The following is a 15,527-nucleotide window of genomic DNA, read 5'->3' on the forward strand; positions in this document are numbered from 1 at the left end:
CTGCCTGAGACCTAGCTCAAATGTCACCTTCTTTGTAAAATATTCACAGCTCTCTTATAAGAGTTAATAGCTACCTACTCAGTGTTTTCACAACTCTCTGTGCATACTCTTATTAGTGCACTTAAATAATTTGTTTAATTATTTTTCTCACCCCATTTGCTGTGAGCTCCTTGAGAGGAGGCAAAAGGTCTGAAAGTCATCTCTTCACAAGGATTTATACATAATTGGCTCCATCTATCTTGACCCACTACCTCAAGGCTATCACATATATTGTCTTCTCTGCCTATTATGCTCTCTCATTTATTCTTTGGGTCTCAGATTAAATATCAATTCATTGAGATACCTTCCTTGACACTCTTATTGACTAATTAATCTATTAGTTGAACATATATTTATTGAGTGCCTATTATGTGACAGACACTGTTTTAGGCACTTCAGATATATCAGTGAACAAAGCAGACAAAAAGTCTGTTTTCATGTAGCTCATCTCCTAGCAGGAAAACGTAGATAATTAAAGACAAACGTAATAATTAAATTATATAGTAAGCTATGAAAAGACAGCAGGATAAAGGGTTGTGTTGGAGGTTGGACTTTTATACATGGTGGTCAGGAGTTCAGTAATCAAGATGGTGGATGAGAAAAACCGCCAGCTAGAGTGTCTCTACAAGAAAGACAGATTTTAGAAGAAAGTAAAAAAAAAATAAATAAACAGGCAGACGAACATAGATCAGATGAGGGTCAGAAGGAAAAATGCCTGAAACTACAGGAGACTCTACATGAAGAAGCTGCAGAGGAGAACTGGAAGGAGAAAGGCCCCCAAGAGGCTTGGAGACCAGCAACAAGGGTAGGTGGAGCAGCTATATTTCCCCTCCTTTGCGTTTTGGACTGAGGGTGGGGTCCAGAGCGGAGAGACCTGCCCACACCAGCCCAGAGCCGGCCACCGCTAGTGAGCCATGAGCCACTTGTGGACAGGGCACCAGGCTCCCATCTCCCTCGGGACACCTTGTGGTCTGCAGACCCAAGCCCATCGGCAGGCACCATATTGCTTCATTCTCCCCTCCCCTTTTGCCTACCGGCCACTGCCGAGAGAGACAATTTAGCCACCACCCGGAGGCATCTGCAGGGAATGGGACGTCTCCTTTTGGGGACCTACAGCAGACTGAGGGGTACTCAGATTGTGAGCTCCCTACCCACCCACCCTCCCAGGTGCTGCTTGCCTGGTGACAACAGGAGAGTGGGGCAAATCCTGAGATGGAGAGACATTGATCCAGCTTGGGCACCCTGTGGGTGACTTGAGACCAGCACTCCTCTCCCTGGAAGGGTCAGGAATTGATCTCCAGGGCCCAGGGGACAGCCCTGCAGACCAGATCCCGTACACCCAGGCCTCAATCGCATTGCCCTGGGGCACAGAAGGGTTATTTGTGAAGGACCCTACTGAGTGTGTGTGCCTTCAGGGGCAGACCAGCGTGCCTGAGGGACAACCCTCCTCTCACAGGAAGGCCACACGCCCAGCCCAGGCTGTGATCCTGGGCACGGAACCTCCTGGCAGGCATGACAGCCAGGGTAGATCCACTGGCTTGAGGTCCTGCTTGTGGACAAAGGCCCCAGAGAAACTGCGGAATAGGGGAGGGTGGAAAGGAGCAAGGCCTGCCCTAGACTGTAGGTCTCAGGCAGCCCCACCCTCTATATGCAGACATTTCTGCTGACAGGGGCCATTCTAGCCCCTCCCTAGCAGCTTTGCCCAGAGGCAAAGAACAGATCTTTGACCCCTGCTAACAGCATTTCTGGAGATTGAGGGCAGGCTCACCAAACCCAGCTCTGCCAAGACTCACTTCCTGACCTGCCCCCACTGAGGTGCAGAATAAGGACACACCTGGAAGTCCCAGGGCCCCACCCACCACGTGAGGCACTAGAGTGTCTCTCCAGAGGAACGAGAGCTGATTACAGGACCCAAAAACAACACTGCAGTCTGCCCCTGCCAGCAAGCGCCACCTACTGACAGGGAGGTCATTCTGAACACCCTTTTACTGCATCTACTGACTCATCGTATAGGGTGTGGTCAAATCTCACCCACCAACACCACCTAGTGGCTCAGAGACTAAACAGGGTGTGTCATCATCTAAACAAAAATCTAAAGGCAAGAAGCAGCAGCTGATCCAGATGGGAAGGAATCAGCGAAAGAACTCCAGAAGTACGAAGAATCAAATGGAAAGCACATCCCCAAAGAGAAACACCAGCTCTCTAGCAATGAACATTAACCAAACTCAGAACACCAAAATGACAGAAGAAGAATTTAAAACATGGATCATCAGAAAACTGAATGTTATGCAAGAAAAAATGGACAACCAACACAAAGAAACCACAAAAAAATCCAGGACTTGGAAGAAAAATTCACTAAAGAAATCCAAATATTAAAGAAAAATCAAACTGAACTCCTGGAAATGAAGAATTTATTCAGGGAACTACAAAACACAGTGGAAAGCCTCAAGAGCAGGGTAGATCAAACAGAAGAAAGAAGCTCAGAGATCGAAGATAACACCCTCCAATTAAATAAGTCAGTCACAGAGATAGAGCAAAGAAATAAGAAAAAAAGACTAGAGTCTGCAAGAAATGTGGGATTATGTGAAGAAGCCTAACGTTAGAGTTATGGGCATTCCTGAGGGTGAAGAAGATAATACGCAAGGGTTGGATAAGCTATTTGAAGATATAATTGAGGACAATTTCCCAGGCCTTGCTAAAAATCTAGATATACAGGTACAAGAAGCCCAAAGGACTCCTGAGAGATACATTGCAAATAGGAAGACACCACATCATGCAGTCATCAGATTGACCAAAATATCCACTAAAGAGGCCGTTCTTCGAGCTGCAAGGCGAAAGAAACAAGTAACATACAAAGGAAAGCCCATCCGAGTAATGCCAGATTTCTCAACTGAAACCTTACAAGCAAGAAGAGACTAGGACCCCATCCTCACTCTTATGAAACAGAATAATGCCCAGCCTAGAATCTTGTACCCAGCAAAGCTAAGTTTTGTATATGAAGGAGAAATTAAGACATTCTCAGGTAAACAAAAACTCAGGGAATTCAACAAGACAAGACCAGCCCTCCAAGAAGTACTCAAAACAGAGTTGCATATGGACCAGCATAAGAAACACTCACGAATGTAAAAGTATTCAAAAACTAAAGATCAAGGGCCAGATACCACAATGGCTCAAGAGAGAAAACATAGCAATGAAGTTCTACCCAATAGGATGAACAGAAATCTGTCCCACTTATCAGTTCTCTCAATAAATGTGAATGGCTTGAACTCCCCACTCAAGAGACATAGGCTGGCTCATGGTGGTAAGGGTAGGCCTCATTGAGAAAGATGACATTTAATTAAATGAAGACTTAGCCATGAGGACATCTGGGGTAAAGTAAGATAGGCAGAGATGATAGCCAGTGCAAAGGCTCTAAATTGTGATTGTATCTGTTTGTGGCCAAAGAACAGCAAAAGAAACCATTGTGACTGGAGCTCAGTAAGCAAGTGGCAGAATAACAGGAGATGAAGTCAGAAAGGTGGGGGTAGGTGGGTCAGATCCTGTGAGGCCTTGTAAGATAATATATAAAAACTTCAGTTTTTACTGATATGAATGATAGACTATAATAGGGTTTTAAAGCAAAGAATTAACATGATGATATGTTATAAATGGATTGTTTTGGCTGCCATATTGAGAATAAACTGTAAATGGGCCAAGGAAAGGAAGAGGGAGGAGACCTGTTAATAGGCTACTGCAGTATTGCAGTTACTGCAGTAATCCAGACAAGAGATGATACTAGATTAGACTAGGGTGGTGGCAATGGAGGTGATGAAAAGGGGCCAGAATTCTATGTATTTTTGAAGGCACAGACAACAGGATTTGCTGATGTATTGGATATGGTGTGTGAAATAAAGAGGAATGAATGATGATCCAAGGTATTTGGACTGAGAAACTGAAAGGATGAAATTGTCATCAATCAAGATGAGGAAGACTGCTGGAGCAGGTTTGTAGGAAAAGATTAGGACTTCAGTTTTGTATCTGTTAAATTTAAAATGTCTATTAAATTTCTAGGTGAAAATATCAGAGAGGCAGCTGGATATATGAGTCTTGAGTTCGGGGGAGAGATATGAGTTGGAGATACAAATTTGGGATTTCAATTGGTATTTAAAGTCATGAGACTGGATGGGACTACCAAGGGAAGAAATGTAGATAGAGAAAAGACAGGGATCACACCCTCATAACTTTCTCATAGATCTCTTTTTTCCTTCAATGAACTTATTACAACTTATAATTGTGTGTTTATTTGTTTTTATTTCTGTGATTGGCTAATGTCTGTTTGCCATATTATGAGAAAAAAGCTCCAAGGGAAACTATCTTCTTTGATGTAGTCAATTTATTTCCAAAGTCCCATCACTACCAGCATCTGGCATAATAACTAGCAAAATAATATACTGGATTACATGAATTAAAAGAATGTTCCTTTACATCAATGTCTCAAAATTAAATGCTGGCAGGGGCTAGGCAAGTAACGTAAATAAGTTGTGTATAAGAGACAATGGGTCATGGAGAAAGGGGTGAACTGAAGTGTCCAAAAATCATAGCCACTACTCAGTTCCAGCTGATTATTGCCAGGTGTCTAGTGTTTCCAGATCTTCAGAATTTTTGAGAGGAGCCAGATATACAGATTATATATGAAATCTCCCAAACTATAGTGCTGAAAACTGCATTAGTCCAGCACTAAAAAAGATACCAAAATTGGAATAGATGTGCAAGTAATTTGTTGGGGAAAACACATGTGAGGGAAAATAGGGCAAGAGTCTAGACTTGGAGGGCTATTATATCATGGTACAGGCCCTATCCCTATAGAGAAGAGAGGGAAGGAAGCAAGGTCTTATACTGCAATGTAGTTCTAAGAAGGTTTCAGCAAGGCTCTTGGGGATTTCCCAAGCAAAAGGTGGCCATAACAGGAGTCTGCATCTACAAGGAATAGACTTTCACTAGTAATCTTAAGAATACTCATTCAGTAGTTAGGAGTTGTCCACGGGCTTTGTGGTCTTGGCAGGAAAACAATGACAGATTATAGAACACAGCAGCTGGCCCTTGGTCATTTATACTCCCTTTAGTAAGAGATTTGAGAGGGACTTTGTGGTGAGCATCACAATGACTGAATTTAACACTGTGGTAGCCAGAACAGTACAGGCCAAAAACACATCTTCAAGTTATATTCAGCCAAATTGGGGACAGTTATCAACCTCTGCTCTAGTCACTAACATATGCTTCACCATCAATGGGCCAGTTATATATAGATTCTGAGATAGGTCCAAATGGATCACCAATAGCATCTAGGTAGTAGGGTTTAAGGTACCAGGAAAAGCATTAGCTAAGGTAGGTTTAAAATGTACCACAATTTATTGAATAAGGATTCTTTTCCCAGTGTACGTTTTTGTCTGCTTTGTCAAAGATTAGATGGCTATATGAGGCTGGTTCTATATCTGGGTTCTCAGTTCTGTTCCATAGGTCTGTGTCTCTGTTCTTGTGCCAGGACCATACTGTTTTAATTACTATAGCCATGTAGCATAGTTTGAAGTCTGGTAAATTGATGCCTCCCATTTTATTCTTTTCTCCTAGGATTGCTTTTGTTATATGGGGTCTTCTCTGGTTCCATATGAAGCGTAAAATTATTTTTTCCATATCTGTGAAAAATGATGTTGGTATTTTAACAGCGATTGCATTAACTCTATAGATCACTTTGGGTAGTATAGACATGCTGGGAAAACTGGATAGCCACATGTAGAAGACTGAAACAGGACCCAGAGCTTTCACCTCTCAAAAAAATCAACTCATGGTGGATAACAGACTTAAACCTAAGGGGTGAAACTATAAGAATCTAGAAGAAAACGTTAGAAATACTCTTCTAGACATTGGCCTAGGCAAAGAATTTATGAAGAAGGCCCCAAAGGCAATCACAGCAACAATAAAAATAAATAAATGGGACCTGGTCAAATTAAAAAGCTTCTGCACAGCCAAAGAAACAGTCACGAAAATAAACAGACAGCCTACAGAATGGGAAAAAATTTTCGCATACTACACATCAGATAAAAGACTGATAACAAGAATCTATTTAGAACTCAGGAAAATCAGCAAGAAAAAATCAAACAATCCTATCAAAAAATGGGCAAATGACATGAATAGAAATTTTTCAAAAGAAGATATGAGAATGGCTAAAAAACGTATGAAAAAATGCTCAACATCCCTAATCATCAGGGAAATGCAAATCAAAACCACAATGAGATACCACTTAACTCCGGTGAGAATGGCCTTTATCAAAAAATCCCAAAACAACACATGTTGGCGTGGATGCGGAGAGACAGGAACACTCATACACTGCTGGTTGGAATGCAAACTAGTGCAACCCCTATGGAAAGCAATATGGAGATATCTTAAACAGATTTAAGTAGACCTACCATTGATCCAGCAATCCCATTATTGGGCATATACCCAGAAGAACAAAAGTCATTCTTTAACAAAGACACCTGTACCCGAATGTTTATAGCAGCACAATTCACAATCACAAAGATGTGGAAACAACCCAAGTGCCCATCAATCCACGAATGGATTAGTAAATTGTGGTATATGTATACCATGGAGTACTACTCAGCTATAAGAAATAACGATGATACGACATCTCTTTGGTTCTCCTGGAGAGAGCTGGAACCCATTATATTAAGTGAAGTATCCAAAGAATGGAAAACCAAGCATCACATGTACTCACCAGAAAACTGGTTTCCCTGATCATCACCTAAATGCACATCGGGGAAGGATACCAATTGGATATCAGACTGAGACGGGGGGTGGGGGGAGGGGATGGGTGTATGCCTACATGATGAGTGCGTTGCGCACCCTCTGGGGAATGGTCATGCTTGAAGGTGCTGACTCGGGGAGGTGGGGGGGGGAGGGGATGGAGGTATGACTACATGGTGAGTGCCAGGCACACTGTCTGGAGAATGGACACGCTTGAGGCTCTGACTCAGGGGGATGGGCGGGACATGGACAATGTATATAACCTGAACTTATGTACCCCCATGATGAGCTGAAATAAAAAAAATAAAATAAAAATAAAAAATAAATAAATATATAAATAATCTAAAAAATATAAATAAATAAAATAGTCAAAAAAAATACCTAGGAATAAATTTAACCAAGGGGGTGAAAGAGCTCTACAAGGAAAATTACAAAATGCTGATGAAAGAAATTGAAGAGGATCCAAACAAATGGAAAGACATTCTATGATGATGGATCAGAAGAATTAATATTGTTCAAATGACCATACTGCCCAAAGCAATCACAGATTCAATGTAATCCCTATCAAAATACAAATGACATTTTTCACAGAAGCAGAAAAAACAATCCTAAAATTTGTATGAAATCAAAAACAGCCCACATAGCCAAAGCAATCCTGAGCAAAAAGAACAAAGCTGTTGAGGTGAAAAGACAGAATCTTAACCACTAGGCCAAGACTGTCTTTGCTAACACTTTCTCTCACCCATAACCTGTCTTGCCACTAAAAACCTATTTGGCTAAAATCCAATCCCCATTCTTTAAAAACCTCTGTACCTCACCTAGAAGTTGAGTGCTTTTTGTTTTGTTTTGTTTTGTTTTGTTTTGTTTTGTTTTGTTTTAAGAGATGGAGTCTTGCTCTTTCACTCAGGCTGGAGTGCAGTGGTGTGATCATATCTCACTGCAACCTCTACCACCTGTGCTAAAGTGATCCTCCCACCTCAGCCTCCCAAAGTAGCAAGGACTATGGGTGCAGGCCACCATGCCCAGCTAAATTTTTTTATAGAGAACGCATCTTGCTATGTTACCCAGGCTGATCTTGAACTCCTGGCCTCAAGCAATCTTCCTACCTCAGTCTCCTATAGTGCTGGGATTACAGGCATGATCTATCATGCTCAGCCAAGTTTTAATTGTGAAGGCTCCTGTGTATACATGTAAAAATTAAAATTTGTATGTGTTTTCTCCAATTAAAAAAAAAAGAACAAAGCTGGAGGCATCACACTACCTGACTCTGAAATATATTACAAAGCTATAATAACCAAAACAGCATGGTATTGGTATAGAAATATACATGCATACCAATGGAACAGAATAGAGAACCCAGAAATATAACTACCTATTTAAAGCCAACTGATGTTTTACAAAGCTGTCAAAAGCATAAGAGTGTGGAAAGTATACCCTCTTCAATAAATGGTGCTGAGAAAACTGGATCACCATATTCAGAAAAATAAAACTGAACACCTATCTCTCACTCTATACAAAATAAACTCAAGAGGGATTAAAGACTTAAACATAAATCCTGAAACTATAAAACTGCTAGAATAAAACACAAGGAAAACTCTTCAGGACATTTGGGTCTAGGCCAATATTTTATGGTTAAGATCTTAAAAACACAGACAATAAAAACAATGTAGTATATTAAACTATAAAGCTTCTGCACAGAAAAGGAAACAATCAACAGAGTGAAGAGACAACCTGTTGAATGGGAGAAAATATCTGCAAACTTTTCATCCAGCAGGGGACTGATATGTAGAATACACAAGGAACTCAAACAACAGCAAAAAAAACCAAATAATTCCATTTTTACATGGGCAAAGTACATGAATAGGCATTTCTCAAAAGAAGACATACAAATGGCCAACAGGTATATGAATGAATGGTTTACATCACAAATCATCAGGGAAATGCAAAAACTACAATTAGCTATCATCTTACTCCAGTTAGAATGGCTATTAATAAAAAGACAAAAATTACAGATGTTGGTGAGAATGTAAAGAAAAGGGAACTCTTATATACTGTTGGTGGGGATGTAAATTAGCACAGCTACTATGGAAACAGTATGGAGATTTCTCAAAATACTAAAAATCGAACTACCATATGATCTAGCAATCCCACTACTGGGTATTTATCCAAAAGAAAGGAAATCAGTATGTTGAAGAGATATCTGCACTCCCACGTTTACTGCAGCACTATTCACAATAGCAAAGATATAGAATCAACCTATGGGTCCATAAATAGATGAATAGATAAAGAAAATGTGGTATATATACACAATGGGATATTATTTGGGCATAAAGAGGAGTGAAATCATGTCATTTGCAGCAATTGATAGAACTGGAGGTCATTATTTTAAGTGAAATAAGCCAGGTGCAGAAAGACAAATACTGAATGTTCTCACTCATAAATGGAAACTAAAAAAGTTGATCATACGGAGGTCGAGAGTGAAGTGACAAATACCAGAGACTGGGATCTATCCCTCCTTATGGGAAGGAGGGATGGCATAAAGAGAGGGAGGTTAATAGGTATAAGGTATACTTAGATATAAAGAATAAGTTCTAATCTCTGATTGGATAGTAGGTTGTATAGTATAGTTAACAACAATGTATTATATTTTTCAAAATAGCTAGAAGAATGGACTTGAAATATACCCAGCGCATAGACAGGATAAATATCAGGTGATGGATACTGTAAATACTCTGGCTCGATCATCATACATTCTATGCATATAACGAAATTTCACATGTAACCCATAAATAAATAAACATTAAAAATTTTTAAAAATAAAAAAACACAAAACTGTCAATGAAGAATTCTATATCCAGCAAAACTATTCTTAAAAATGAAGATAAAATAAAGAAGATTCACAATACACAAAGACTGAGAGAATTCATTGCTAACAGATCTACCTTACAAAAAATACTAAAGGAAGTGTTCAGGCTAAAAGGAAATGGCACTAGATGGTAACTTAAATCCACAGGAAGAAATAATGGGGACTAGTAAAAGTAAATACGTAGGTAAACATAAAAAAGAGTATACTCATTTTTTATTTATTTCTTTTAAAGGGAAACTACATAAAACAATAATTTTAAACCTGTATTTTGGGTCTATAACATATTAAGATGTGTAATATACTACATTAATAGCACAAAGGATGGGAGAGCAAAACTTCCCTGTTACTGAAATTAAATTATTATTTATATAGATTATTTAAAGCTGACATATGTATTGTAATCCTCAGAGCAATCAATAAAAAGCTCCAAAAGTTATAGTAAAAATATAAAAAGGGGTTTAAATGGTTCATGAGAAAAGAGCTATATAATATAAAATAAGGTAATAAAGGCAGTGCAGAGGAATAAAAACGTCAAGAGACATTAAAATAAATAAAGAAATAGAAAACTCAGATGTAAATCCAATTATATCTTTAATTAAGGTAAAAGTGAATGGGTTAAACAGTCCAATCAAAAGATAAAGCATATAAGGTTGGATAAAACAACAGATTACAAAGATATGGCATGTACAATAGTGGAAAGACACAGTTTAACTGTGAATACATAAATATGTTAAATGAATAAAGAACGAAAAAATTTATACAACGCAAAGATAAACCATAAGAGAGCTGGATTAGCTAGACTGATATCTAATATCAGACAAAATAGACTTTAAGAAAAAAATGTTAGTATAAGAGGAAAAAGGGACATTTTATAATCATGAGTCAATTCATCAGGAAGACATAATAATTATAAACACATGCACATCTGACAACAAAATTCTCCCCAACTCATTCTATGAGGCTGGTATTTGACATCAAACACGACAAATACATCATAAGAAAAGAAAACTATAATCTAATATTCCTTATGAATATTAATATATATTCATATATATCAAATATTTATTCATATATTGATAATATAGGTGCAAAAATCCTCAACAAAATGTTAGCAAATCAAACCCACCAATATAAATAAAAGGATTACACAGCATGACCAAGAAGGATCATTTTATTCTTTTTGGTGTTGTTGCAAATTATTCTTATAATACCACTTTCTGATTTTTTCCCGAGTATAGAAACACAAATGACCTTCGTATATTGATTTTGTATGCGAAAAGATGAATTTAGACTCTTACCTCACACCATAAAGAAAAGTAATTCAAAATGAATCAGAGACATAAATGAAAGAGGTAAAACTATAAAACTTTTGGAAGAAAACATAGGAGAAAACTTTCATTATCATGGGTGAGGGAAAGAGTTCTTAGATAAAACACCAAAAAACATAATTCAAAAGAAAAAAATGATAACTTGGACTTTATCAAAATTCAAAATCTTTGCCCTTCAAAAGATGTCATTAATAAAATTAAAAGACAAGCCACATACTGGGGGAAAATATTTGCAAATTATATATCTGATTAGGGTCTAATATTCAAAAGAACTCTTACATCTCAATAATAAGGAAGCAAACAATCCAATTAAAAGTGGGTAAAATATGTGAGTAGACATTTCTCCAAAGATCATATACAAATGTATAAAGCACATGTAAAGATGCTCAGTTAGCCATTAGGGAAATGTAAATCCAAACCACAATGAGATACAACTCCATACTCATGAGGATAGCTATACTTTTCCTAAAAAATGGAAAGTAACAAATGTTGGGGAGGATGTAGAGAAATTAGAATCCTCAGACATTGCTGGTAGTTCATGTAAATGTAATTAATGTAAAATGGTACAGCTTCTTTGGAGAACAGGTTGGCAAAAGAGTAAACATACAGTTATAATATGGCCAAGCATTTCCATTTCTAGGTATCTACCCAAGAGAATTGAAAACCACCCTAAAACTTCACATGAATACTTATAGCAGCCTTATTCACAATAACCAAAAGATGGAAATAATCCAAATGTCCATCAATTTATGAATGGATAAACAAAATGTAGTATATTGATACAATGGAATATTATTCAGCTATAAAAAGGAATGAAGTATCGATATATGCTACAAGATGACTACACCTTGAAAACATTATGGTAAGTGAAATAAATTAGTCACAAAAGACCGTATAGTATATGATTCCATTTATATGAAATGTTCACAATAGGCAAATCCATAGGCACAGAAAGTAGATTAGTGGTTGCTTGATGTTAGAGTTGGTAACTGGGATTGACTGAAAATGGGCAAGAGAGATGTCACTGATGTTAGGGAAATGTCCTAAAATTGGATTGTAGTGATGGTTGCACCACTCAATAAATTTACATAAAAGCACTTTAAATAAGTGAATTTGATGGCATGTAAATTATTCCTAAATACATTTTTAAACACTCTATGAAGCAAGAAAAAAAGAGATAGCTCATCTCTTTACTTTGAAAATTTATTAGAGATCATACATAGGCTATTAGGCCCTTTTTGGTTGTTGCAGTGGTGGTGTGGTGGTGGTGGTGATGGTAAGGATAGTGGTTTTCCCACGAGACCTGAGGGTCAAGCAACGATTTGGTCTTTTAAAATAAAAATTTTAAAATCAATTAAAAAAGAATGTTGCTGGCTTGCAATTTGGAGTAGCAGTGGAGGCAAAGAGAAGTCGATGAATTCTTAAAATAGTCAGGATATAGAAGTGACAAGATTTGCACTCATTAGATATAGAGAGTGACAGAAAGGTGAGGATGCATCAGACTGAGTGGACTTGAAGTTGAATTCCTGATGTCCTCCCAAACTTCCTGTCCTCCCATGCTGCCAGTCTCAGTCAGTGGATCAGCATCCTGGCACAGAGTAAGCATTCACTGATTGTCTTCAGAATGAACAAAGAGTAAGATGAATAGTATAAAAATACGACTAAACAAAGCAGTCACCAAGTCCTGCCAAACAGTCAGTCCTAAACTCACCCTCAAGGTTGGCTCAGCAGATGCCCAGCACAATTTCACTCTCACTTTTCAGACCATCTGGGAAATCATCAGGTCTCTCCCTCACCCAAACAACACCCACCTTCGTATCAGCCACCCCTTGCCTAGAACCTGTAGGTATGGAACAGGCTGAGTTTTTTCCAAGAGCCTCTTAACCCTGTAAATCTTTACACAGGGCAATGGCAGGTGCATGTACAGCCCATGTGGTGAGCGTGGGGGACATTTGGTGCTGTAGAGAGAGGGTCACGGTGGTGCCCAACTGGTGGATCTATGTTTAGTTTTGCTCCAAGCAGGAAGAGACTGTTCCCACCAAAGAGTTTTATTAATCCAGGGGTCCGCAGCCCTAGCCCGGATGGGCAGAAAACACAGCTGTTAGAAACATCATAGACACTGTGTGATCAGTTTGGATACTTTACTGCTGTTCCCAGGGTTGACAAGCAGATACAGAACTACTTGTGGTTCCTGATAACAGATGCCAAAACAAGGAAGTGATCTGTCCCAGTCCACACTTCCAAGAAATAAAGGACTAGATAAGGCACACTGAACAAGCCCCCAGACTCAACCACCCCAGTGAATATTCCCTTCATCATACTGGTTATGTGATAAAGTATTACTTCTTTTAAGTATTATGATAAATAATCATACTTACTTCTCCTGGTTTTTATGAAAATTAGAGTATTTTGCATAACATATGGTTGCCATTATCATTATAACCAGCTCTTTAATGAGAAGGAATTGGAAGTTGACACCATAATGTTGGTCCATAGTGTTTATAATTATTCTTTGCATATATAGTTAAGTTAATGTAAAATAAATTATATGTAATGTTTACTATAGTGTGTCCTGAAAGGGCAATACCCAGCTAAGAAGAAAGTGTAAAAGACTACTGTATGGGAGCAGATTATGGAAGTGCTTCTAAAATATGAGAGCTCAAGTTTTTCTTTCAGCGATTGGGTATACAGTTAAATCACTGAACAACTCTTTTATCATGAGACTTTTGCTAGGCAGTGTACTACTATGTCCATTCGCCACGTAAAATTTTAGGCAATCATCTGGTTAAAATTTGTAATAGTAAAAACATTCACAAAAGCATTCTTCAGAGCTGACAATTAATGCATTGAATGAATGTCATTTCCAGTTTTCAGGCCACACAGAAGTGTTAAAAGGCTTTTCAGGGTGGTTTTCAGAACACAAGGAGAACTTCCTAGCTCCACTCACCTAATGCCCTACTCTGCCACTTCCTAGGCAGCTTTGCTCCAGAGGGGCAGACAAAGGGTAAAATCCGGCAGAGAACATTAGTGGATAATGAGAACCAAAGCAAGCGCTGCAAGGTCTTGCAGACAGCCGAGTTCCACCTTCCACTCTCTCGCAGAGCAAAGTGAGGTAAGGAGAGGGTAGGAACTCGCTGAAAGGTAGACACCAAGTCAGTGACAGATTCAGGGCTGGAAAGTCCAACCGAGTTTGAGACAATGTATACTGGGCGACAGACCCAACGCGAGCTTGCTCCAGTTCTTCCAGCCCTTCCTGAGCGCTAGGCCCATCTGGCCCCACGCTGATCTCCCGGCGGACTCTGTCGCGCAATCGGCACAGACCGTGACGACAACCCTGCCGCAAGGCAGGAGTGGCCTTCTCCTTCGCCAAGACTAAGGTAAGTACCACTGCCCTAGGACCAAGCAACCTGGGTAGGAACGGCCGCCGCCTCCCACCGCGCCAGGCCTGAAAGCAAGCGCCTGGACAAACCCCTCCGTAGCACCCATCCAGGACTCCCCTTCCCAGACCCACAGGACAGGACCCACCTGTGCTGGAGGTCGTGACTCCCGACTGCGCAAAGCGTGCGGAATTCCAAGCAAGGAGGGCCTCGGGAGGCAGGCTTGCAGTCGCCTTTTCCTCCCCCCCCCAACAAAAAACTCTCGGCCCGGAGGTCCCCTCCCCCAGCCCGCTCGGGCCCAGTGGCGAGCCTCGAGGCCCCGCCCCTCTCCTTCCGGCCGTGTGGGGTGGGTGCCTAAGCACGCCTGTAACCTCTGGAGTCTCTGATCCAGAAGGATTGCACTGAGGCGCTGTCGTCAATCGCCATCATTGAATGTATTTGAAGCCATGGCCGCAGGGAGGAGAAAAGACTGACTCATAAAGTTACACTGCGTGTAAAACCTGGGTCGTCTGCCTGCCATTTCAGTGCTCTTTCCGATTGCCCCAGTGTACTTCTATTTACAGTGGCTTATGGAGGTTTGCTAGAACTAAAATTCTTCTACTACCTTTCCACCACTTTCTTGAACTTATGGACGTCATATACCACTCACTGCTGGACTCCCATCAGTGCAGTTGAGCATCCTGAATCCAGGGTCCAGGTACAGTGCTAAATATAGTGAGCACTAGAAGGGAATAAGCCATCAGGAAGGAACATTTTCTGCAGGTAAAAATTTAAGAACAATATATATTACAAAGACGGCAATGGAAATCCAGGGCAGAGAAAAAATTTTGAGAGCAAAAGCAAACAAGAAAATATAATATATATAGATTGAAAGATGGGAAATTTTGCAGTATTATAGTTATTAGAGATTTAAAGTATTAGTCTAATGTCAAAAAGGTAATAAAGGAAATGGTTTGTAAGAACTCAGAATCAACAGAAGAAAAGGCCTCCACACCTTTGCCCTGGAATTCTTTCTGCCATGGGTGCTCTACCTCCGTGGAAAACTGTTAAACTCATCATTTTTGACTCAAGTGAGACATTACTTCCTCTGTGAACCCTTCTTTGTGTTTCCAAGATAAATTTATATTCTTTTCCCTG

At 39.6% G+C, this 15,527-nt stretch overlaps 1 protein-coding gene across 1 annotated transcript in view; it reads right to left on the reverse strand.

Annotated features, from left to right (window-relative positions):
• Positions 1–14,681, reverse strand: part of TMLHE (trimethyllysine hydroxylase, epsilon) — a 61,139-nt gene extending 46,458 nt beyond the window's left edge. The window contains exon 1 of the mRNA XM_045537942.1: positions 14,539–14,681. The gene's annotated coding sequence lies outside the window, so the exon portion shown is untranslated. The remainder of the gene's footprint in view (positions 1–14,538) is intronic.
• Between the last annotated feature and the right edge of the window lie 846 nt (positions 14,682–15,527).

This window comes from Lemur catta, chromosome X (genome assembly GCF_020740605.2).
Source record: "Lemur catta isolate mLemCat1 chromosome X, mLemCat1.pri, whole genome shotgun sequence".
In the NCBI taxonomy this organism is placed as follows: domain Eukaryota; kingdom Metazoa; phylum Chordata; class Mammalia; order Primates; family Lemuridae; genus Lemur; species Lemur catta.